Genomic DNA, 24,610 nt, shown 5'->3' on the forward strand with positions numbered 1-24,610 from the left:
AAAGAAGCAGCCCGGGGCATGGTACCTGGAGGAGGTGGACGTCTGACCTGCAGGTAACCAGGGTCTGGGCTTCTAGCTCTGCAGACAGATGGACAGACAGCATCAGGAATGGGACATGCCGGAGGAGGGTGGGGCGACAGAACGGAGAATGAGAGACTCATCTACCTGAGTCTTGGTCTTGAACCGGGCTCTGGTTCTTCTGTTTGGGGAACATGTTGGACCCAAAGGCCCCAATGAGCCAGACAGTCTCTGAGTGGCAGGTGAGCCTCTTCTTTCTCAGCGAGGAACCTGGTGTCAGTTCAAAATGCCATCCGCTGGGGCGCCTGGAGGGCTCCGACTGTTGAGCCTCTGCTTTCGGCGCAGGTCATGATCCCAGAGTCCTGAGACCGAGCCCCACATCGCATCGGGCTCCCTGCTCAGCGGGGAGCCTGCTTCTCCCTCTTCCTTTGGCGCTCCCTCTGCTGTGCTCTCTCTCTGTTAAATCAACAAATAATAGTAATAAAAAAGATGTCACCCATGTTCAGCACAGCCAGCATCAAGGTTGAACATCTGGGAACTCCACGTCAGAGGCTTACATGGGGGGTGATGCTACCCCTGGTCACCCCCGGGGAGCTTAGAGGCCAGTGTTTCTCCTGGGAGGTGACCTCTGTGCCCATGAGGCACTGTTTTCAAAGGCAGTGACTATGGGAAGCTCAATGCTCAAAGGCCACAGACACCGCAGACCCTCTGCCGGGCATTTTGCTCCCAAGCTTGAGTTGTCTGTCCGACGAGACCCCTCCTTCTTGTCCCGCTCCTGCTCCCCTGAGTGTGGCCTTGTGGGCAGCCCTCACAGGGTCCCACTCTTTCCCCACTGGCCTCTCCCATACTGTCCAGAATGTTCAAGCTGTCATTTCTCAACTCATGAACGCCATGGCCCCACCGTCTGCAAGGTGAACACACATTTATCGTTTCCCTCCGGTTTTCTCAATCAGCTCGAAGTCTGTCTCTGTGCCAGGCACAAAAGTGAACAGTTCTCACGGCCCTTTCTTCCCGGTGTAGGGGTCGGGAAAGGAAGCAGGCTGGACCACCCACATTCCAGAACAGCTCTTTGGTACCAGTACCCTCTGTCCAATTCTACTCATCCTTCCATGCCAATCTCAAATGCTGCTCCCTCTTTGAAGCTTCCTGGATCTCTGTGGTCCGAATGAGTCCATTGGCCTCGAACTCCTGAGCACACTTCCCTGCCTTTCCAGCACTCTGACTCTGCACTGGACTTGCACGGGAATCTGCTCTTTCTACCCGAACACTGTGAGCCCCAGAGGGGTCCCCCTCTACTCCAGGGGCTAGCCAGCACTCAGGAGGCCTTGGAAACCGGTGTCCTAATGACGCAGTTTTCATAAGCATACTCTCAAGTGCTCTTAGACCAACCTGTGTGATAGGTGCTCTTTCCGCCTTTTACAGACGGCAGCTGGCAGGCGGCAGAGTAGCTTTGGGGTCTGGTCCTCTGGACCTCTGCGCTTTAGCACAGGAGCCCACAGCTGCTCTGGGCCAAGGCCTGCCCCTGAGCTCATCATTTTGATTATTAATTAACCCTTTTGTTATCAGCTAAGGAGTTCTCATGGATTCCTGGGCTGCGAGCAGAAGAAAGCAGGGGACCCAGAAGGATCCAGAGGAGACGTTGGATATCATTCTGTTGCCTGGGGCTGTGAGTTGCCTGGCCTCTGGATACCTCCAAGTCCAGAGGCTCCAGTTAGTATGGGGTTCATCTGACTTCTGAAGCTGCTGGAGGGTGCGTCCCCGCAGCGACAAGGTCAGGGTCACCCTTCCTCCTGCTCTTCCAGCACCAGCCGAAGCTCATGGACACCCAGCCCCTCCTTCCTCCCACCCCAGCGCCCCATTCCTCGGCTCACCACAGCTCTCCGATCTCTCCAGCCCCTTCCTCTGGGCTTACAGCCTCTCTCTCCAGCCTCGCCTGGACACGCATCCCAGCTGCTTCCGGGCTCAGCACCCCCCCCCCCCCCCGTCATCCCTCTGCAGGGCAGACAGGCGGCTCAGCACACACCAACACGGATCACGTACACATCTTGGTACTGAGAGTGCGCATTAGGGGACACAAATCTACTCACTTGGTCCTCGCCAGGCTGCGTGCTGACCAACAGACAATTCACCTGCGTTTCCCTCGACTGAGCCCAGAAACCCTGAATGGGGCACCCCACCCCCACTCTGTGCGGTCGCCTCTAGACTGGTTTCACCTATCACTGGCTGAGGATGAGTCATTGTATCGTGACACACAGTTCAGGGAGTGGGACAGGTGACCGCTCCTCCCCTTGCAGAGACTCTCGCCCTTCACAGAGGGAGAGCAGCCTTGGAGGGGTGAGGAGGGCGGAGCCAACATAGGGTGGCTGGCAGCGGGGCGCGGGTCAGGGAGGCCGAGGATGAAGCCGGGGGTCCAGGCTCCTCATGAGGAAAAGGAGGCCCGGCGCAGGTAGGGAAGTGCAGACGTCCTCCCCCAAATCTCGCTCTGGGCTGAGGCTGCAGGGTCCAGACAGAAAGTGGAGAAAACACGTCCATAATGTCTTCCTCGTTTTAGTCTTAACCTTGTCTTCCATTTGCACGGAAACTCTCTGAAGTGATATCCGTTCCAGCAGCTCCGTCTCACCAGCATGAGCCTACCTACACTTTTTAAAATACCAGCCGAGACGATCAACACTTGTCACATACATTTAGAGCCTCTAGCTTTGGGTTTTCTGGAGCCTCTTCCATCTCCAGCTGGGAGTCCAGCCAGCGGTGGTAGGGGGAGCGTGCTGGCCTGCTCCCCACGGCAAGGTCTCTGGCCACGGTGGGGGGGCTGAGGGCTCCCCAGGAGGGTGCTGGCAGGCACAGTGTGCCCAGGGAACAAGTCCACCCCTATTTGTATGGTATGAGAAGCTCCTGGAGGCCGGGGGGTGGGTGGGCCTGGAGAGGCGAGGGCAAAGCATCCAGACCTGGCTTTTTCCTAGGAGTGATCAGCCCAAGGGCCAGCTCCTACCCCCAGCTTCGTGGGACCTGGCAGATTGCCCCATGCCTAGACATCAGGACAAACCGATTCGGCCCTGCAGGAGTCTGCGGGGAGGGGCACCCACGCTGGCTGGCTGGGGGGCACCCTTTCTAGTGGCAGCCTTGGAGCGCGCTGACAACCTCGCTGTCGCTGCGGTTGACAAGCACCGAGAAAGACAGTCCCCACCGCCCCCCAGGGGGGGCGGGAGACTTGGGGGGAGGGAGGGGGCTGGCGCTGGAGCGGAGCTGTCCCCAGGCAGCCGGGCAGCGCGTCCCCGGAGGCCGCCGGCGGCGCAGCGGAGGCGCCAGGCGCGTCCGGGAAGTCTGGGCGGCCGTCCGCCCGCAGCTGCCCCCGGGTCCTGCGGCCGAGCCAATCGCGACGACTCGCCGGCGGCGGCAGCTCCCCCTTCCAACCCCCAACCCGGCGCGGCGCGGTAGCTTAACCCTTCCCTTTCCGTGCCCCTCCAGGTCGGGCTGTGGGCCAGGGGACTGGCAGCTCGGATCCGGGTGATTCAGGCTGAGGGTCCGGCGCGGAGCTGCGGTGGGGGAGGGCCCGAGTCTGGCCTTCGGAGCCCCGAGTGTCCTGGGGCCTGATTCCGCTGCCCAGACAGACATCCTGGTGGGCAGCCTCAGCAAGCTGCAGGTACAGGACCAGCCCAGCTGGGTCCTCCGGCCCTATCTGTGGTCAGTGCCATCTGCCTGGTCACTAAGGAGACCACCTCTCATTCCTTGGTCCCATACACCCCCTGGCCCATCCCTCCAGGTTCTCTGCGGCCGTGTCTGCTCTCCTGCCCTTGCTCCCAACGTCACAGGGATAGCAGGAATGACAGAGCGATGATGATGACTATTTTTCCTAGTAGTATTTGTGTGGTAGGCACCGCGTTGTTCCTTCGAATCATGAAGCCAACAGTCACTGTGTTGCCCAGGTTCTGGATAAGGAAACAGAGGTCCAGAGAGGCTAAGGGCTTGGCTAAAGTCACAGTGGCGGAAACAGAACCGGCTCCTGTCTCCTGCTCAGGACTGATGTCCCCTTCATTCCCCTTCCCGTACCTCCCTCCCTCCGTACTGTTGTGTGGGTCCACCACACATTCTTTGTCCCTTCATCAGTTGCTGGGTACTTGGGTTGTCTCCATATGTGGGCCATTGCGAGCAGTGAACATACGAGTCTGTGTTTGAGTACCAGCTCTCGGCTTTTTGGGGGGTTTATGCCAGGGGTGCGAGTGCTGGATCACATGGCAATTCTGTTTAACTTTCTGAGGAGCACCAGATTGTTCTGGCTGCACCATTTTACATTCTCACCAGCACTTGTTTCTTTCTTCTTCTTCTGGCTTGTCCCTGAGCAGGTGGGTGACCTGCTCAGGGACATTCAGCTTCTCACCAGGGAAGATTTTGCTGATTCCAAAGGTGCCTTTTCCTCCGTTCTCTGCTGTCCCTATAAGTCTTAGGAATTCGGCTGGTCCCCAGCTGAGTTCAAATGGCCAATGCACACCATGGCAAGAAAATTCCAACCCAGAAGTGGGGGCTCTGAATCGATGTCAGAACCGAATGTCTATAGGCAGATTCCTTCTGGAACATGAGCCCCTTCTTGTGAGTCTGAGGCCTAGAACAGGACCAGAATTTGGGGAACCTGGCCCTTGCTAAAGCGCTCCCCCCAGTGGCCCCAGCTTCCTTTCCGCTCACCTTCATTTTCACGTGTTTGCTGTGCAGGACACCAGGGCGGCCGGAGGCATTTCAAGGGAGGGCACGCCCCCTCGTGGCTGCGCTGTTCCTTCCCGGAGGACCCACAATGGTGTCCACCCTGGGAAAGCAGGACCACGGATGGGGACCCGCACCCTCTCAGGGACAGCAGGGAAGTGCCTGTGGTATCCAGGGACAGGACGCAGGTGCGAGGAGGGTGGGAGCGGGCAGTCCCTCAGCCGTCCAGTCACCGGAGGAGGAAAGACAGGCGTGAGCAGGCACATGGACCCCGCACCCCGAAGCCCCAGGGGCCCTGGTTGCTTGGGTGCTGGGAAGGCCTATCGGGTGGCCCTGGAGCTTCACCAAACTCCAGGGAACAGGGGCCTCTTTTGGCCTCACAGGCTTGAGGGTGGGAAGGGGCTTCCACACTCATTTTTCAAGGCTCTGTCTCTAGAGAAGTAGTGACCCAGTGTAGGCCCTACACCATTCTGCTGCTCTTCCTGGGGCTGCCGAGAAGAGTCTGATGACAGAGCAGATGAAGCTGTGAGGGGCAGAATTTTGTGATTCTTACAATCACAGAACTGTAAGACCGGGGTCTGGGGCCACTGGGACGTGCACCGTCCTGTGCGGCTGGCCTGGTGTTCACCCACGAGCGCGGGGGGCTTTGCGCGATCCAGTTACTCTCACGGCTCGGGAGGACATCGCACTGACAGAGGGACCCAGGCTACAGGGGCTTAGTCCAGAGCCACATCCGTCTCGTCGAGAGACCTGTCATTCGGGCTAAATTCCAGGTCCCCCAGCCCGATCCAAGCTCTTTCTTGGGCTCGGTCACTGGTGACGCTGTCTGTGGCTTGACGGCGCGCCCTCTAGCGTCACTTCTTTCCTCGGCGCAGAGGAGAGGCCTGCAATATCCCTCTCCTTGGTGCTCTCTCTGGCTTGGACACTCCCGTGCACAAGCCTCATATTCAACCTGGTCTTTGGCATTTAGAACATTTTAGAAATGTCTTTCTTTCTTTCTTTTTAAAGATTTTATTTTTATTTATGAGAGACAGAGAGAGAGAGAAAGCAAGGGAAAGAGAGTGGGGGAAGGAGCAGAAGGAGAGGGACAAGCAGACTCCATGCTGAGCTGGGAGCCTGATGTGGGGCTTGATCTCACCACCCTGAGATCATGACCTGAGCCAAAACTAAAAGTCGGATGCTTAACTGCCTGAGGCACCCAGGCGCCCCTAGAGCTGTATGTGGGAGTGGGGAGAACAGTCTAGAGGAGGGACATGAACACAGGTGGCAGAAGGGCATAGATGTGGGGTGTTCCTTTATTCTCAGCTCTGAAGTGCCCAGCGCGGGTAGATGCTAGGAGCAGCTCAGAGGCAGGACTTAGAGTAGAGCGTGAAGGAAGATGAGAGCCTGGGAAAGCCTCTAAACTGCCCTGTCCCACTCATGGTGCCCATGCTCTGCGTAATGGCAGAGTGATAGAGCATCACTTCTGAGATGAAGTTATGAAAATATTTTGGCAAGCAGAAAGGATGAACACAGCGAGAACCTAAAAAAAAAAGAGAGAAACTGTCAAATAGAAGTCTGGAAGTGAACAATAACTGAAAAATACACTAGAGAGGTTCAATGACAGACTAGATGAAGCAGAAGAAAGGGTCAGTGAATTTAAAGACAGGGCAGTGGTGGGGCGCCTGGTGGCTCAGTCGGTTAAGCATCCAGCTCTTGATTTTGGCTCAGGCCATGATCTCAGGGTCATGAGACTGAGCCCCACAGTGGGCTTGGGATGGGCATGGAGTCTGCTTAAGATTCTCCCCCTCCCTCTGTCCCTACCCATCCCTCTCCTAGGAAAATAAAAAAAGACAGGGCAGTGGAACTCACCCAATCAGAGAAGCAAAAAGAAAAATTAGTGCAGAAAAAAAAGTAAAGATAGCTTGAGGGACTTCAAGGACAATATCAAGCGCACTAACATACATGTTATATGGCTCCTAGAAGAGAGAGAGAGACAAAGCAACAGGAAATTTATCTGGAGTAATGCCTGAAAATGTCCCTAACCTGAGGAAGGAAAGAGACATTCTGATCCAGGAAGCAAACAGACTCCTAAATAGATGAACTCAAAGACATCATCACCAGGACACGTTATGACAGGAGAGAATAGTAAAAACATCAAGAGAAAAACGACTTGTTATATATAAAGGAACCCCCTCCCCAAGAGTATTAGCAGATTTTTCAGCAGAAACTTGCCAGGCCTGCAGAGAGTGGTATGATATATTTAAAGTACTGAAGGGCGCCTGGTTGGCTGAGTTGGTGGAACATGCGACTCTTGATCCTGGGGTTGTGTGTTCAAACCCCATACTGGGTACAGAGGTTACTTAAAACATTAAAAAAAATTACTTCAAAAAATAAAGTGCTGAAAGAAAAAGAACTTCCAACACAGAATACTCTACCTGGAAAATCACTCAGAATTGAAGGAGAGATACAGAGTTTCCCAGACAAGCAAAAACTAAAGGAGTTCATTACCACTAGACTGACCTTACAGGAACCATTAACGGGAGTTCCTGAAGCTCAAAAGAAAGTATGTTAAGTATGAACAAGAAAACATATGAAAGTATAAATCTCACTGGGAACACAGAGTAAAGATAGTGGATTAATCACTTATAAGACAAAAGTGATTAAAACAGCTGTAACTGCAACAATTAGTTAAGGGACACAGAAGATAAAAAGATGTAAAATGTGACATCAAAAACATAAGCTATGTATGCGGGAGAGTTAAAATGTAGGGATTTATTTTTTAAAATGATTTATGTAACGGTGCCCGGGTGGCTCAGGTCTTTGGCTCAGGTCATGATCCTGGAGTCCTGGGATCGAGTCCCACACTGGGCTCCCAGCTCTGTGGGGAGTCTGCTCCTCCCTCTGACCTTCTCCCCTCTCATGCTCTCTCTCTCTTAAATAAATAAATAAAATCTTTTTAAAAAAATAAAAGATTTATGTATTGGGGCACCTAGGTGGCTTGGTTGGTTAAGTGTCTGCCTTCAGCCAAAGTCATGATCCTGGGGTCCTGGGATTGAGCCCTACATTGAGCTTCCTGCTCAGTGGGGAGTCTGCTTCTCCCTCTGCTGCTCCCCTGCTTATACTCTTTCATGATCCCTCTTTCAAATAAATAAAATATAAGAAAAAATGATTTATGTGTTTATTTTAGAGAGAGAGAGAGAGAGACAGAGAGAGACAGAAAGAGATTGAGAGAGAGAGAGAGAGAAGAGGTTCAGAGGGAGAGACTCTTTCTAGCAGATTCCCTGCTGAGCACAGAGCCTGACTTGTGGCTTGATCCCATGACCCATGAGATCAATGCCTGAGCCAAAACCAAGAGTCAGATGCTTAATTGAGTCACACAGGCGCCCCTAAAAATGTAGAACTTTAGAATGCATTCAAACTTAAGTTATTATCAAGTTAAAATAGACTGTTAAAATATAAACTATTATATGTAAGCCTCATGGTGATGACAACCCAGAAACCTATAGCAGGTTCACAAAAGATAAAGAGAAATGAATCTAAGCATAACTAATGAAACTCATCAGATGACAAAGAGAGCAAGAGAACAAAGGAACAGAGAGGAACTACAAAAACAGCCACAAAACAATTAATAAAATGGAAATAAGACACATCTATCAAATAATTACTTTATGTATAAATGGACTAAATTCTCCAATTAAAAGACATAGCATGACTAAATGTATAAAAAACAAGACCCGGGGCGCCTGGGTGGCTCAGTGGTTTAAGCCGCTGCCTTCGGCTCGGGTCATGATCTCAGGGTCCTGGGATCGAGTCCCACATCGGGCTCTCTGCTCGGCAGGGAGCCTGCTTCCCTCTCACTCTCTCTGCCTGCCTCTCTGCCTACTTATGATCTCTCTCTGTCAAATAAATAAATAAAATCTTTAAAAAAAAAAAAAAACAAGACCCATCTATATGCTGCCTACAAGACTCACTTTAGATATAAGGACACACACACACTCTGAAGGTGAAGGGATGGACAGGGGTGTTCTATGCAAATGGTACCCAAAAGAAAGCTGGGCTAGCTACATTTAGAGAAGACAAAACAGACTTTAAAAAAAAAAAAGATTTTATTTATTCATTTGACAGCCAGAGATCACAAGTAGGCAGAGAGGCAGCTGGGGGTGGGGTGGGGGAGGAGGAAGCAGGCTCCCTGCTGATCAGGGAGCCTGCTGTGGTGCTCGATCCCAGGACCCTGGGATCATGACCTGAGCTGAAGGCAGAGGCTTTAACCCACTGAGCCACCCAGGCACACCAGACTTTTCTTTTTTTTAAAGATTTCATTTATTTGAGAGAGAGAGAGAGAGAGAGAGAATGAGGGGAGGAGCAGAGGGAGAGGGACAAGCAGACTCTGTGATGAACATAGATGCAAAAATCCCAAACAAAATGTTAGCAGACTGAATTCAGTAATCCTTGTATAATCAAGGATTATATACCATGATCAAGCAGGATTTATTTCAGGGATGCAAAGATGGCTCAATATTCACAAGTCAATCAATTGATATATTAACAAAATGAAGGATAAAAATTATATGATCATCCTAATAGAAGCAGAAAGAACATTTGAAAAATTTCAACTTGCATTTAAGAGTAAAAAAAAAAAAAAAGCCCTCATCAAAGAGGGTGTAGAGGGAACATACGTCAACATAATAAAGGTCATACATGACAAGCCCACAGCTAACATCATACTCAACAATGAAAAGCTGAGAGCTTTTCCTCTAAGATCATGAACAAGACAAGAATGCCCATTCTCACCACTTTTATTCAACATAGTATTGGAAGTCCTATACAGAACAATTAGGCAGTGAAAACAAATAAAAGCATCCAAATTGGAAAAGAGGTAAAACTGTACTATCTGCAGATGACATATTATATATAGAAAACCCACTAAAAAACTGTTATAAATAATAATGAATTCAGTTAAGATGCAGGATATAAAATCAATGTGAAAAATCAGTTGCGTTTCTGTACATTAATAATGAAGTATCAGAAAGAGAAACTAAGAAAACAATCCCATCTATCAAAAAGAATAAAATAAAAAAAAAGAATAAAATATCTAGGAATAAATTTAACCAAGGAGGTGAAAGATCTGTACTTTGAAAACTGTAAAAACACTGATGAAAGATATTGATGACGACACAAACAAATGGAAAGATCTTTCATGCTCAGGGAAACTGTTTTGGATTTGAAGGTGAAAACTATAAGAAAGTAATGAAAGAAACTGAAGAAGGTGCAAATAATGGAGAGATATGTTGTGCTTATGGACTGGAAGAGTTAATATTGTTTCTTTAAAAAAGATTTTATTTATTTATTTGAGAGACAGAAAGAGAGAGCGCTAGCAAGCCTGAATGGGGAAGGGACAGAGGGAGAGGGAGAAGCAGACTCCCCACTGAGCAGGGAGCTGGACACGGGGCTCCATCCCAGGAACCTGAGATCATGATCTGAGCTGAAGGCAGACACTTAACTGACTGAGCCACTCAGGTGCCTCAAAAATTAATATTGTTAAAATGTCCATACTACCCAAGGCAACCTACAGATCCATGCAATTCCTATCAAAATGCCAGTGATATTTCCCCACAGAAATAGAGCAAACAACCCTAAAATTTGTATGGGACCAAAAAAGATCCTGGATAGCCAAAGCAATCTTGAGATAGAAAAACCTGGAGAATCATGCTCCCTGACCTCAAACTATATTGCAGAACTATAGTAACCAAAACAGTATGATATTGGAATGAAAATGGCTTAATTGATCAACAGAGAATAGAGAGCCCAGAATTAAATCGATGCATATATGCTCAATCAATTTACTACAAGGGAGGCAAGAATATACAATGGGGAAAGGACAGTCTCTGCAATAAATGGTGTTGGGAAAACTGGACAGCTACATGCAAAGAATGAAACGGGACCACTTTCTTCCACCATACAAAGAAATTAACTAAGTATGGATTAAAGACTTGAATGTAAGACCTGATACCATAAAGAAAGAAGAAACTATAGACAGAAAGCTCCTTCACACTGGTGTTGGTGATGGGTTTTTAAATTTGATGACAGAAGCAAAGGCATCAAAGACAAAAATAAATAACCTGGACAACTGCTCAGCAAAGGAAACCAATAGCTTAATGAAAAGGCAACCTACAGAGTCAGAGAGAATATTTACAAATCATGTATCTGATAAGGGGTTACTATCCAAAATATATGAAGAACTCATGCAAATCAATAGCAAACACAAACAATCAATGAATAAAGGGGCAGAGGATCTGAACAGATTTTTCCAAAGAAGACTTACAGATGGCCAACAGATACATGAAAAGATGCTCAACATCATTCATCATCAGGGAAATGCAAATCAAAATGAAATATGACCTCATACATGACAAGAATGTCATTGACTAGAATGTAGAGAAAGGAGAACCTTTGTACAGTGTTGTGAGAATCCAAAATGGTGCAACCAACTGTGGAAGAAAGTACGGAGGTTCCTCAAAAAGTTAAAAATAGAAATACCACATGATCCAGCAATTCTACTTCTGGGTATTCCTCCAAAGAAAGTAGAAACACGAATTTGAAAAAATATATGCACCTCCCCATGTTCATTGCAACATTATTTACAAGAGTCAAGACATGAAAACAACCTCAGATAGAAAAATGGATAAGGAGGATGTGGGATCTCTCTCTCTCTCTCTCTCACACACACACACACACAATTGTGGCTATTACTCAGCCACAGAAACAGATGAGGTCTTGCCATGTGCAATAACATGGATGGGCCTTGAGGTAATTATGCTAAGTGAAGCCAGACAAAGAAAGACAAATACTGTATGATCTCACTTATATTTGAGATCTAAAAACAAAAACAAAACAAAACAAAAAAAGTCCTGAGCTCATAGATGCAGAGAACAGATTAGTGTGGTTGCCAGAGGTGGAGGGTGGGGGAGGTGAAATGAGTGAAGGGTGTCAAAAGGTACAAATTTCCAGTTATCAAAAAAGTAAGTCATGGGGATGTAATATACAGCATGATGGCTATAGCTAATAATACAGTATTGGATATTTGACAGAGTAGATTTAAGAGAGTAGATCTTAAAAGCTCTCATCACAAGAAAAAATTGTAACTATATATGGTGACAGGTGTTAACTAGACTTGTGGTGATCATTTCACAAAACACACAAATATCAAATCACTACATTGTATGCCTGAAACTAAAATAGTGTTTTATGTCAACTATGCCTCAGTTAAAAAAAAAAAAAAAAAAGACAAGACAAGACTATGGCTTCCACCTTGGCCTCACGCTGACCCTGAGCAAGCTGGTTACCATGTTGTGAGGCAACCCCATGAAGAGGCCCATGTGACAAGGGACCAGACCTGACCACAACCATGAGACTGAGCTTGGATGGGAACTCTTCAGGTCAAGCCTTCAGATGAGACCTTAACCCTGACCCATGGCTTGAAAGGAGGGCCTGGGAGGTGGGATGATTTAGGTTGTAAGGTCAGGAAAGGCTTTGTGGGGAAGTGAAGTCTGATGATGAAGAGTCAGCCATTCAAAGGTGGAAGGGGGTTGGTGGAAGAGACCCTGAATCAGAACAAGCTTGGCATGTTTCGGGGACAGGGAATGTTGGTATGGCTGGAGCATAGAGAGTGAAAGAGAGAGAGATGGCAGGGGTAGAATTTCACTGGACCTGGTGGGGGAGGATGGGCTTGAGTAGGGAAGATGCAAGTACACAGTGTGGCTTGAAACTGCTCCTTGGCGCCCAAGAACACCCTCTGGTTCAAGGATTTGCTGGAAGCCCTCATAGACTAAGAGGAGCTGATGTGCTCACAGTTACAGTTTATTACAGGGAGAGGATGTACACTAAAAGTGTCCATTCTGTTTCTCTGTGGGGCATCCAAGCAGAGGTGTTGAGTGGGCAGTTTGAAAATGTATGTTTGGAGTTTAGAACATGAGTCTGGTGTGTAGATACATATTTGGGGGGTGGGTATGAGCAAACTGAAGCCACAACTGGTTGAAGCCATGCATGCACTCTCCGGTGGTGGGGTGTGTGTGTGTGTGTGTGTGTGTGTGTGTGTTTGTGTGTGTGTTCAAAGCTCTGAAGGTAGCCAGGGAACTTTTCCCTGTGGGGGTAGTGGCCCCTGGGCAGAGGAGGGAAGCCAGAGGGACATTTGGAAGATCCCACAAGGATTGTGGAGTCAGCAAAGGTCGGGACCCTTGCCCAGAAGTCAGGGAGGATTGTCTGGGAGTGGCTGCATGAAGGCTGCTAACCATACCAGATCCTGACTGCAGTGATGAGAGGTGGGAGACATGAGGGAATGGAAGCCACTTGTCCAGAAAAGGGATGCATAAAGCAGGCTGCAGGAAAGGCACTAGACTCCCAGTCCTGGATACAAGAGCCACCAGAAGAAGCCAGTTATATCGAAATACTTGAAGGTAGAGATCAAACAGATTGTCCTTAGGGAGGAGAGTTAGCAGGCAGGGAGTCTACACCAGCTGAGTCCCACCCACTGCAAGATCTCAGATGTCCCTGGAGACTCCCTGGGGCCCCTCTCTAATTCACATTTCCAGCCGTATCTTGACAGCGTGACAGGCCTGACGGCTACCTCGGTTCTTCTGATCGAGGACAGTCATGGGGGGCTTACATCCTCCGGAACTGATGTGCCCTGCTTGTGTCCAGAGCCTCTCAGAGCTTCCCCAAAGCGTCTCCTCCACGGCTGCTGCATGCTCTGCAAGTGCCAGGCCGCTCTCCCACTGTCTCCATGTCTGCTCTCTGCTCTCCCTAGGCTCCTCTGCCACCAAACTCACCTTTCCGCCTTTGGAAAAAATTACATTCCCTTCCTTATACAGGTGAAGTATTTAAGCTGCAGTCGTGCCCCCAAAGCCACTGTGGTGCCCAGTCTATAGGACCATGCTCATGGCTGAGGCCTCAGCTCCCACACTGCACTGCGGAGGCGGGAATGCCTGAAGGCAGCCATGTCCCCAGCTGTCCCAGCTGTGGCATGCCTCACTGCCACGGTACCCTCCTCATCTGGGCTTTTCCTTACCTGCTGCTTTTTCTCAGCTTGCCTTTTTCTCAGGTTGCCTGAGCCATGCTACTATCTGCTTGAGTCTGAGCAGTTAGCACCCTGGTGTCCTCTTGCCCGGAGTGTAGCCTGGTGGGGGCATCACACTCTCCTTCCACTTTTCAATCCCTCCTCCTTCCCCTTCTCTCAATGATTCACTTTCAGGAGGGCTGTTGGGAAGAAAATGAGAGGGGGCCTTAGGAGCTCTGACCTGGGGTATGTTGGGGGCCCAGGGGAGGAGAAGGGGACTTGGGAGTCAGGGGCATTAGAAAGGAGTGGCTTTAGCCTGGCTTCTGTTGAAAACAGATGAGGTACCCCTGCTCATCTGCTGGGGCTGGCAGGACATCAGTCTGCTTTTCCAGAGAGTGGACGCTACAGCCTCACCAAATCATGGCCATGCTTCTCCTACTGGGGTGGGGGACCGTGGCCAGAGGGTCACAACCCACGTGGGTCTTGTCTCTTGCTCTCTCCTTTCCTCCAAGTTAGAGCCCCTTGCTTTAGAACAAGTGTCCAGTGTGCCGATGGACTTGACAGGCAGAGGTGGACCCGTGGGCAAGTGCGGTAGGACTTCTGAGACGAGTCCGTGGAGGGGCGGCTCCTCAGGACACGGTGGCCTTTCACTGACCCCTCCCCCACTGCCTTCCTGAAGCTCCATCTCCAGCCACACATCTGGAGGCCGGAGACACCCAGGCTTGGCCTGTCCCAAATGAAGCTGCCACCCCCCCCCAACCGTGATCAGCCTCTCTGCAGGGGTCACTTGTCCCCCTACAGGCAGGACTGCCATCTAGACAGCATCCCTGCTGGACCTGCTTGAGACGGGGGCTGGAGACTCCCCACTGCTCTAAGGCCCAAAGGTTAAACTGACTCTCTTGGTTAGCCAGTGCTCACTGTCTCATGGCTTGGGCTGCCACAAGCAACCACCACAGACTGGGTGACTTGAGTAACAGAAATGGACTCCCAGCCTCTAGAACTGTGAGAAAATAATTTGTTTTGAAACCACACAATCTGTGCTATTTGTGATGGCATCCTGCCAAATGAAAACGGGGAGTGACAGTCACCCGTAAAAACCTAGAGCCCACCACATGCGACCCTGTTGTCCGAAAACCAGCTGTGCCTTTCAAAGAGGGAACCCTGACTGGTTTCCCAGACTCAGGTGAGAAGGGGTCGCCACTGACTGGCTCCCACTAAGTCACTCCTCTCCCCTCTGGGAGGCCCACTCACTTCTCCTGACAGGGAGTGCCGGGGAGCACGGTAGTGCAGGTGGACCAGCAGGCTCACCGGGCCCATGCAGCCTCCGTCAGCTAGGATGAGAGCCTGAGCGTGAGCACAAGACCAGTCTGCAGGAGCCCCTGAGGCCTTGCCCAGCTGCAGCTTAGGACTCTGGGCCAGGGAAACCTCCCAGTGCTCCTCCCATCTGCTCCCCATGGCACCCCAGATATCAAGTCACTTTCTTGGGGCTGCTGGCTAACCAGGTGTTACAGACACCCCAAGACTCCGCCCTCAAGGATCGAACACAGAATGCTCCATGCCCAGCGCACACGGGCAGTCCCTCAACCCAGGGGAGCATGCAAAGACTGAGCTCTTCCCCCAGCCACAGGCGGACACCTGCATGTCCTCATTCTTACTCAACAGAATGACCTGCCCAGCCGCAGCACTGCTAAGTGTCCCACATGCTGACCTCGTCTCGACCTTGCACACAGACACGTACTTCTATACGGCTGGACGTACGTGGTAACCCTTCTCCTGCCCAGACACCCTTGCCCCGTAACTCTCAGTCCACACGGACCCTACCCGCCCACAGGTTACACACAGAGTATACACTGCTCCCCCATCTGCCCGCGCCATCACCCTAACCCTCTCATCCCTAACCCTAACCTCTGACCCTAACCCCTAACCTAACCCCTAGCCCCAACCCAACCTCTCAGCCCCAACCCCTACCCCTAGCCGGCCTCGGTTGCCTGTGCAGACTCGGTTGCCTGTGCAGACTCCCCTTTCACACAGACTCTTCCCCACACCTGGAGGGAAGAAAGGGGTTTTCCAAGTGCAGCTCTTCCCTGGGACCTTTCCAGAGACTCTGGGCCTGCGAGGGTGGACAGTGCTCTTTGTAGGCCCAGGTACGGTTGGCCATGATGGTCTGGGCTAATTTCTTTTCACAGAAAAATGTTCCTAGCCCCTCCCTGCTCTGCCCAGGAGACTTGGGGACCTTGTCTGTCCTGCCACAAAGGCAGCAACTAATTGGGTACGCAGCTCAGGAGCCTGAGGCCAACACTTGTCCGTTCCCTTTCCCGACTTCCAGATGTGGGCTCTGAGGCCTTGGTCATGAGGCAGAGACTCATGTGGTGTCGTTTGAAAAGGCATTTGACACAGAAGAGAGAGCAGGTGAGGTCAAGCCACGGAGACTGCGAACCTGGGCCGCAGGAGGGCCTGAAGGAGCCTTTTAGCCCTTCGTTATGAAAATGAACATTTAAAAACGAACCAGCTCTCCTGGTCAGCAGTTCTCTGCACTCAAATGTCCATGTTTAGAACATCAGTGTGACTTTAACGAGAGCAGCTATTACAAGAAAGAAGCACGAACTCCTCCAGTCGGGCGTCCCCCCCAATCCCCCAGAACCCGACGGTAAGGTCGTCACCGACCACCCTCGGCAAACGGCAGGCGCCGCGGACCTGGCACCTTCTTCGTCACTGCTTCCCACTGGGTGTCCCGGACGCCACTGGCTCCGGGTTTTCCTCCCATCTCCCTGGTCCTGGCTTCTCCGCGTCTTGTCCCCATTCTTCTTCCTCCTGCGGGGGAGGCCCTCTCCGCCGTCCACCCTGACTGCGCTGATCTCCGGGGTCGGACTCGGCCGCTGGCTCCACAGCCGACCCCGCTCTCCCCCGCGCACAGACTATGCCTGCGCGCCCGGCTCTCCCCCGCGCAGCCCACCCGCCTCTCCCCCACGCCCGCCGCCGGCTTCTGGCGGCCAGCCGCGGCTCCCCACCCAGGGCTTTGTCCGGGCACGGGAATGTGCCTGTCCAAGCGCCGGATTCCGTGCCCTGGGAACCGCCTCCTCACAGGGAGGGATGCGGGCCAGCCTCCGTGCCAGCGAGCCCGTCGGAGGCCTGTTCTCCAGCTCCCTGAGGTCCCCGAAAGGACTGAGTCCAGCTGTCCACGCCGATGACCTGCCTGCCCACCTCTCGCCCAGGATCCTCCGCCCAAAGGAACGACTTGCGCCCAAGTGCAGCCTGAAACCCATTCTGAACCCTCGGTTCCCGCCTCGGGTCTGTTCCACGCCTCCGCGGCCCGGGACCGAGTCTGCCCGGGGCCGACTTCCGGCCTTCCCGCTGACGGCTCCCTTTCGCCGCACCCTACACCCCTGGGTGGGAACTCGACCCCCTGTGTCCCCCGGGCCCCTGGGTGGGAACCCGACCCCCTGTGTCCCCCTGCGCCCCCCTGCTTTGGTCCCAGCCGCAGCGCGTCCTTGGCCCGCCCGCCCGCCGGTCAGCTCGGGGTCCCCCCGCGTCTCTGGCCTCCGCTCCTCCCCCGGCTGCCGAGAGGGGCCCGCCCCGCCCCCGCCCCCGCGAGGACCGCCCTCTGCCCGCCTTCCGGTCTCTTTGGCGGTGGTCACTCGGCCTCCGCGCAGGGCGGGCTTCCGGAGGGCCGGGCTCCCCTCGGTCTTCAGGGCGAGCAGAGCCCGGCGTACAGGGAACACGGTGACTGTCTGTGGATCGCCTCTGCCGCAGCCCGCGGCCTTCCACCATCGCGGGGACCAGCTCCGAGACCCCTCTGCAAGCTGGGGGGACCCACCCGAGGAGGAGAATCCGCTGCTTTTGTCCCAGGAGTCGCTCGGGCAGGCTGCTCCCGGACTACAAATCCCAGAACACGTCGCGCCTTCTGCGTCGTGCGAGTCCTTGCCGAGGTTGCGCTGAGCCTTCTGGGAGGTGTAGTCACTGCCGCTCTGCCTCCGTCGCGCAGCCGCGGGGGCCAAGTCGCGCTTGTACTTTCTGGCTGCTCGGCGTTTGTCAGCCGCGTTCCCGCTCGCGGAGCGGACTTCCGCCTCCCGTTCCCGCTCGCGGAGCGGACTTCCGCCGTCTTCGCCCGGCTGGGGCGGGGGTCTTCGGATTCGCTCCCTCCGCGGTGGGCCCCGCGCGCCGGGCAGGTGCCTCGTTCTCTGTGCGCCTTCCGGGGTGGGGCGCTCACGTGAGGCGCCCGTCCCCTAAGTGACGCGTCGCCCGCTCTCCTGCGACAGCCCCGCACGGAGCGCCCGCGCGCAGCCCGTCGTTCGCCGCTTCGGCGGCATCAGCACCAGCCGCCACCTGGGCAGCCCGGGAGTCCGGGGACAGACGGGCGACCGGGTGTGTCCCGCAGGCGACGTCGCTCTCACCGACGACTCTGGTTTGCGTGTAAAATGGCCTAGAGAGGGGCAGCCCCAAGTGGGGTCACCTAGATTGGGGCTGGGGACTTAACCTGATTAAAAAATACGTTACTACCTGTTTGACAGGGAGAGACGCAGCGAGAGGGGCACAGCAGGGGAGTGGGAGAGGGAGCCGCACGCCGACTGGATCCCAGGACCCGGGATCCTGACCCGAGCGGAAGGCAGATGTTGAGCGGTTGAGCCACCCAGGCGCCCCGGGCACCTAATCCAACTGCAGATCCAGCCTCCCCGGCCATGGCGTCGAGCCCAGCAGTCAGGAGTTCTCACTGGCATCGCCGAGTCAGCCAGGTGCGCCGTCGCCCGCGAGATGCCTTTGCCTTTTCCCCAAGGGACGTGTCCTGCAACAATGTGCTGCTTTCCTGGGCCACCTTCCTTCTATCAAATCCTTCCCTTTTGTAGGCCCCTCTGTTCGCTAAATGGAATGAAGCTGCTTTCGGAACCGTTTAAGAAAGCCAATGCGGGGGCGCCTGGGTGGCTCAGTGGGTTAAGCCACTGCCTTCGGCTCAGGTCATGATCTCAGGGTCCTGGGATCGAGTCCCGCATCGGGCTCTCTGCTCAGCAGGGAGCCTGCTTCCCTCTCTCTCTCTCTCTGCCTGCCTCTCTGCCTTGTTGTGATTTCTCTCTGTCAAATAAATAAATAAAATCTTAAAAAAAAAAAAAAAAAAAAAAAAAAAGAAAGCCAATGCGGCTTTACAGTGTTCTCTGCTGAGTGTTTGTTACTTAACGAGTCTGCTCCCCGCATGACCTGGGGCAGTCAGCGAACACCTCTGTGACGTGGTCTCCCCATCTGGAACTGAGTATAACAGTACCCACCCAGGCCCCAAGTCGGTAAATGCAGCTGCAGTTTCAAGTCCCCAGGAACGTCACCTTTAACCAGCCAGCATGGTTGGTGAGCGTTGGGAAACAGATGTTTTCTGTGCCCCGCAGGCGTGTGACCTTGCCTAAAATAAAGGATGCTTTGCAAATAATTTCCCTTTTCCTTCTCCCTCTCTGCCTTTAAAACCCTTCCCTATGTTTAACTCAGGAAAGTCTTCTCTGTCTGCTAGATGGGGTGCTGCCTGACTCACACGTCATTTAAGATGGCCAGTTAGGTCTTCACATTGACTCAGCTGAATTTTGTTCGCACAGAGTTAACGAAGGGGGATTTTTAAGAGTCGTGCCTAGTAGAGAGACATCCATGCACAATTTAATAATTCTCGTTACTGAAATCAGTGCCACCGGCGAGGTGGGAGGTGAAACTGGTTTTGGCCAGGTAGTAGTGACGAGCAGGCAGTTAGGTAGACGGGCTGGAGGCAGAGCTGGAGGGGCACAAAGAAGTAGGGGACACATTGGAAGACTGAGGGCAGAACATGCTGACTTTGTGGCTTCCAGCACCCCGGGGTTTTGACAGGCCAGGAGCCACAGCGGCAGAACATGACCGCTCCTCTTCAGCCTTTGCCCCAGGGTAACCTATAGCTTCGTTATAATATATTTACATTGCGGTTTCTACCTCCACCATGGGGAAGATAGCCCTGACAGCTCCAGCAAGAACCTGTAGGGCCCCAAACTCCCCCTCCCAACCAGTAGGAGTCCCTTGGGTGATTGGAAACAACCTCAGTCAGAGACCACCCTGACTATGACCCGTAACCTCTGTAAACATACAAAGAAAAGACGACCCTAACCCGCTGTGGTTGCCATATCTCTGCCTGCCCACCCTCCCTTCTTGAGAGTGTCTGGCCTTTTTTCTTTTTTTTTTTAAAGATTTTATTTCTTTGAGAGCGAGAACAAGAGAGAGAGAGAGAGAGGAAGAGCACCGAGGGAGAGGGAGAGGGAAAGGGAGAAGCAGACTCCCCGCTGAGCAGGGAGCCCAATGGGGGCCTCAATCCCAGGACCTTGGGATCATGATCAGAGTCGAAGGCAGACGCTTCACCCACTGAGCCACCCAGTGCCTCAGAGAGTGTTCTGTCTTTAATAAACTGCTTTGTGCTTGTTCCCTTCCTTCTGGCTGTCTTTATCTGAGCATGGATCCTCATGTAAGTCTTTCCCGGGGGATCCAAGAACCAAAACCTCCATTCGCACAGCCCAGACTCTCCCACCAGTAACATTAACAATGGGGCTCATGAGAAGTAGTCACGTTCTGGAGCCAGTGTCCAGGTGGAGCCCACACATTGTGCTGAGAAGCCGAAGGAAGGGTGTGACATAGAGTTTTGGCCCGAACAACCAGGAAGACAACGGTGTCATCTCCTGAGCTTGGGAGGCCTGGGAAAGCTGGCTGTTAGGAAGCATCAGGAGCTGAGGTTTGGGTATGTTATACTCAGGAAGCCTATTGGACACCCAGTAGAAATGCTGAGTAGGCATTTGCATATGAGACTGGAATTTGGGGGAAATACAGTCTGTAGGGATGGATCTGGGAGTCATCGGGATATAGAAGCTTTTGAAGCTATTAGGCTGAATGAGGTCCCTGGGGGAGTGAGTGAGATGGAGAAGCAGCCTGTGGCTGAGCCAAAGGCGAGTCAGCAGGTAGAAGGCTCTGGCTAGGAAAGCAGCAAGGACAGGAGCCCCACCTAGGCAAGAATCTAGCTTTGCCGTATGGGAGACGTGTGGCTTCAGGCAAGTCAGCTAGCCTCTCTGAGCCTCGTCTTGTTCACCTGAGGAGGTACTGGGATTGGCCATATTTGGTTTGCAGGATTGTGTGACGATTACAGTAAATAATGCAGCTACAGGGCCCTGGACAAGGCCTGACTGCAGTAAGCGCTTAGAGCAGCTGGGAGCCTGGAGTGGCAGGTGCCTCACCTCTATCTCCCCATGGGTTTCTACCCAGCGGCAGGCGTACAAGAACTCCGGACACTCCGGAGCAACCTGGAAATGCCATGTGCGTGTGTTGTAGTTGTTAACATGGTTCAAAGAAAAGATGAGTTCATGGGTGTCTTGCTTCCATCCATGTCTCTGCGCTGTTCTACTGCCCCTCCCCCCAATGCTGATGTACTCTTATTTTGGAAGAAAATGTCTACGCGTGCATTCTTATTCACTCCCCGGTTCTCAGAGAAGCTGGCTTGCCGCGTGGCCTGCTCTGTGTTCATACTTCGGAGACCCCTTCACCTTCCCACACAGGGACACGTCTCATTCTTGCTGTGGTGTCTAGTACTGTGGTGTGTGGGTATAGCTACGTGTTCGACCAGCTCTTGCTGATGGTCGTTCGGGTTGTTTCTTGTCTTTGCAGATAAATGCTGCTCCAAGTGAGAAGCTGATGCTATTTTTACTCGTGGAGGCAAATCTTCAGGTTAGATCCTAGTAGTGGGACTGTCAAAGGCAGATGTAGCATAACTTTGCGGGATGCAGCCAGTTTGGTAGCCTACTGTTTTGCATTGCCGACATGCACAGAGGGCCTGTTCTTCCATAGCGTCACCCATGGATTTGGTCAACATTTTGGATTTTTTGTCAGTTTGGTAAGTGAGAAATAAGTCATGAGGCCTCAGTGTGATACAGTTTGCATTTATCTTTTTGTGAGTGAAATTGAATGTTTTGTTAAATGTTCAAGGGCTATTTGTACTGTCTTTTCTGTGAATAAGTCTGTTCGTGTCTTTTGTCTATTTTTTGGGTGTTTTTAAAAAAAATATTTTATTTATTTGACAGAGAAATCACAAGCAGGCAGAGAGGCAGGCAGAGAGAGAGAGATGGGGAAGCAGGCTCCCCGCTGAGCAGAGAGCCCGATGTGGGACTCGATCCCAGGACCCTGGGATTATGACCTGAGCTGAAGGCAGAGGTTTAACCCACTGAGCCACCCAGGCCCCTATGTATTTTTTTTTTTAAAGCATGTTTTCTTCTTGATTTTTTTTTTTTTGCAATTTTTTTTTATATTTCCAGCTATTGAGACCCTATTTTGGAGAACTGGCTACTAAGAACTAGTTACTAAGAACTAGTTACTAAGAACTAGCTACTAAGGACTAGTTACTAAGAACAAGTTACTAAGAACAAGCTACTAAGAACTAGTTACTAAGAACTAGTTACTAAGAACTAGTTACTAAGAACAAGTTACTAAGAACTAGCTACTAAGAACAAGTTACTAAGAACTAGTTACTAAGAACTAGCTACTGAAGACTAGTTACTAAGAACTAGCTACTAAGAACAAGTTACTAAGAACTAGTTACTAAGAACTAGCTACTGAGGACTAGTTACTAAGAACTAGCTACTGAGGACTAGTTGCTAAGAACAAGCTACTAAGAACTAGCTACTAAGAGCAAACTACTAAGAACAAGTTACTAAGAACTAGCTACTAAGAACAAGTTACTAAGAACAAGTTACTAAGAATAAGCTACTAAGAACTAGCTACTAAGAACAAGCTACTAAGAACAAGCTACTAAGAACTAGCTACTAAGAACAAGTTACTAAGAACTAGCTACTAAGAACTAGCTACTAAGAAGTTACTAAGAACAAGCTACTAAGAACTAGCTACTAATAACAAGTTACTAAGAACTAGCTACTAAGAACTAGTTACTAAGAACAAGCTACTAAGAACTAGCTACTAAGAACAAGCTACTAAGAACTAGCTACTAAGAACTAGCTACTAAGAACAAGCTAAGAACAAGCTAAGAACTAGCTACTAAGAACTAGCTACTAAGAACAAGTTACTAAGAACTAGCTACTAAGAACTAGCTACTAAGAACTAGCTACTAAGAACAAGTTACTAAGAACAAGCTACTAAGAACAAGCTACTAAGAACTAGCTACTAAGAACAAGCTACTAAGAACTAGCTACTAAGAACTAGCTACTAAGAACAAGCTACTAAGAACAAGCTACTAAGAACTAGCTACTAAGAACAAGCTACTAAGAACTAGCTACTAAGAACTAGCTACTAAGAACAAGTTACTAAGAACAAGCTACTAAGAACTAGCTACTAAGAACAAGTTACTAAGAACTCGTTACTAAGAACTAGCTACTAATAACAAGTTACTAAGAACTAGCTACTAAGAACTAGTTACTAAGAACAAGCTACTAAGAACTAGCTACTAAGAACAAGCTACTAAGAACTAGCTACTAAGAACTAGCTACTAAGAACAAGCTAAGAACAAGCTAAGAACTAGCTACTAAGAACTAGCTACTAAGAACAAGTTACTAAGAACTAGCTACTAAGAACTAGCTACTAAGAACTAGCTACTAAGAACAAGTTACTAAGAACAAGCTACTAAGAACAAGCTACTAAGAACTAGCTACTAAGAACAAGCTACTAAGAACTAGCTACTAAGAACTAGCTACTAAGAACAAGCTACTAAGAACAAGCTACTAAGAACTAGCTACTAAGAACAAGCTACTAAGAACTAGCTACTAAGAACTAGCTACTAAGAACAAGTTACTAAGAACAAGCTACTAAGAACTAGCTACTAAGAACAAGTTACTAAGAACTCGTTACTAAGAACTAGCTACTAAGAACAAGTTACTAAGAACAAGCTACTAAGAACTAGCTACTAAGAACAAGCTACTAAGAACAAGCTACTAAGAACAAGTTACTAAGAACTAGCTACTAAGAACAAGTTACTAAGAACTGGCTACTAAGAACTGGCTACTAAGAAGTTACTAAGAACAAGCTACTAAGAACTAGCTACTAAGAACAAGTTACTAAGAACTAGCTACTAAGAACAAGTTACTAAGAACAAGCTACTAAGAACAAGCTACTAAGAACAAGCTACTAAGAACAAGCTAAGAACAAGCTACTAAGAACTAGCTACTAAGAACTAGCTACTAAGAACTAGCTACTAAGAACAAGCTACTAAGAACTAGCTACTAAGAACAAGCTACTAAGAACAAGCTACTGAGAACTAGCTACTGAGAACTAGCTACTGAGAACAAGCTACTGAGAACTAGCTACTGAGAACAAGCTACTGAGAACTAGCTACTGAGAACTAGCTACTGAGAACTAGCTACTGAGAACAAGCTACTGAGAACTAGCTACTGAGAACTAGCTACTGAGAACAAGCTACTGAGAACTAGCTACTGAGAACAAGCTACTGAGAACTAGCTACTGAGAACTAGCTACTGAGAACTAGCTACTGAGAACAAGCTACTGAGAACAAGCTACTGAGAACTAGCTACTGAGAACTAGCTACTGAGAACAAGCTACTGAGAACAAGCTACTGAGAACTAGCTACTGAGAACAAGCTACTGAGGACTAGCTACTGAGGACTAGCTACTGAGGACTAGCTACTGAGGACTAGCTACTGAGGACTAGCTACTGAGAACAAGCTACTGAGAACAAGCTACTGAGGACTAGCTACTGAGGACTAGCTACTGAGGACTAGCTACTGAGAACAAGCTACTGAGAACTAGCTACTGAGAACTAGCTACTGAGAACAAGCTACTGAGAACAAGCTACTGAGAACTAGCTACTGAGAACTAGCTACTGAGAACTAGCTACTGAGAACTAGCTACTGAGAACAAGCTACTGAGAACA

This window comes from Meles meles, chromosome 1, assembly GCF_922984935.1.
Source record: "Meles meles chromosome 1, mMelMel3.1 paternal haplotype, whole genome shotgun sequence".
NCBI classification, from domain to species: domain Eukaryota; kingdom Metazoa; phylum Chordata; class Mammalia; order Carnivora; family Mustelidae; genus Meles; species Meles meles.